The following is a 1,431-nucleotide window of genomic DNA, read 5'->3' as shown; positions in this document are numbered from 1 at the left end:
GGATGAAGGGGACAAAGGTCATTTTATGACATGACGTGTCCTACAGCATCGGGCACTGGTAGTATGAGGTGAGTGGAGGAGCAACAAGGTTTGAAATGTTTGGAGCCAGAGGACAGTCTGTGGAACATTCACTAAAAGGAAGATTCAGTTCTCAAAGAAGCCAAGTCAAAATGCAAGTTCTTTCCTGTCAGGTCCATACTTGAGAATGCAACATAGACAATTATAATACATTATAGATATTTTTTCTATAGTTTTTTTCCCCCCTTATTAATACAGTATTTATTTGTCTTCCCTCTGTCAAACCTTGAGCCAACCACTTTCCCCAGGCTGCCTGGGGAGGTATAGGAAAAGGAATATACAGGGCAAACGAGACACAGGAGAAAGACCTGTGGGAGGCGGAGATGGCTCCTTCACATGGCGAATAGGACAAGAAAGGCCACCATCAGGCAAAAGAGCCCCATGGCCTCCGAGAGGGCAAAGCCCAGAATGGCTTAGGAGAAGAGCTGTTGCTTCAGAGAGGGATTTCTGGCATAACCAATGATGAGGATCCCCAACACAGTCCCAATTCCAGGCCCTTATAAGGTGCTTCATCTGTCAGTGTCTCGGGTGGTTTTAGCACCACTGCAGACAGTGATCGGCTCAACAGCTGAGAGGGGCTCCTGACCAAGAACGGGGTGGAGACGGACTTTGCACGGGCGTACATTTTCCCAAGGGATGAGGGGCTGTGGCAGGAGAGCTGCTCCCAGGGCCGAGAAGACAGAGAGGGCTTTTTCTATAGTTTTTGATGAGAATTATATACAACAATGTTTATGAAAATTCCTGAGTTTGCAGTTGACAAGTCTGAAGCAGTACCACAAAAGCTAGGTGTCTGCAGTAGTTCATAAACAAAAAGGAGAGAGAGAGCTTTCAAAATTTAGAACAATATTAAAAATGTACATGACATTGCCAATTACGAACAGGAAACTAGAGAGAAATTTTCTAAACAACCAACGATAAATAGATTTTAATCAACTCGGTCAGGGGGAAGACTGAATTATTTTTCTACCCCCCTATAGAAAATATGACAAGGGACATCTTGTGACTCAGTTAGTTAAACATCTGACTCTTGATTTTGGCTCAGGTCATGATCCCAGGGTTGTGGGATTGAGCCTGGCATTGGGCTCCTTGCTCAGCAGGGAGTCTGCTTGAAACACTCTCCCTCTCCCTGCCCCTGCTCCCACACATACTCCCTCCCATATTTACCTCTAAAATAAATAAATAAATAAATAAATATTTAAAGAAGAAGAAGAAGGAGAGAGAAGATTGGGCTAGGCCACCTGCCCAGGGCCTCTCCACCCCAACAAGTATCCTGCTTGTGTCCTTCCAGAGTCGCCATCATAACCCCTCCTCCTCCTCCTTTCCTGATGACCATGAATTTTTTTTTTAATATTT

General features: G+C 44.7%; 1 pseudogene; it reads right to left on the bottom strand.

The window, feature by feature from the left end:
• Positions 1 to 410: 410 nt before the first annotated feature.
• On the bottom strand, positions 411 to 729 carry LOC122907849 (annotated as a pseudogene).
• Positions 730 to 1,431: the final 702 nt, after the last annotated feature.

Source organism: Neovison vison, chromosome 5 (genome assembly GCF_020171115.1).
Source record: "Neovison vison isolate M4711 chromosome 5, ASM_NN_V1, whole genome shotgun sequence".
In the NCBI taxonomy this organism is placed as follows: Eukaryota; Metazoa; Chordata; class Mammalia; order Carnivora; family Mustelidae; genus Neogale; species Neogale vison.
The sequence above is the reverse complement of the archived record's forward strand: the minus strand, read 5'-3'. Positions and strand labels throughout refer to the sequence as shown.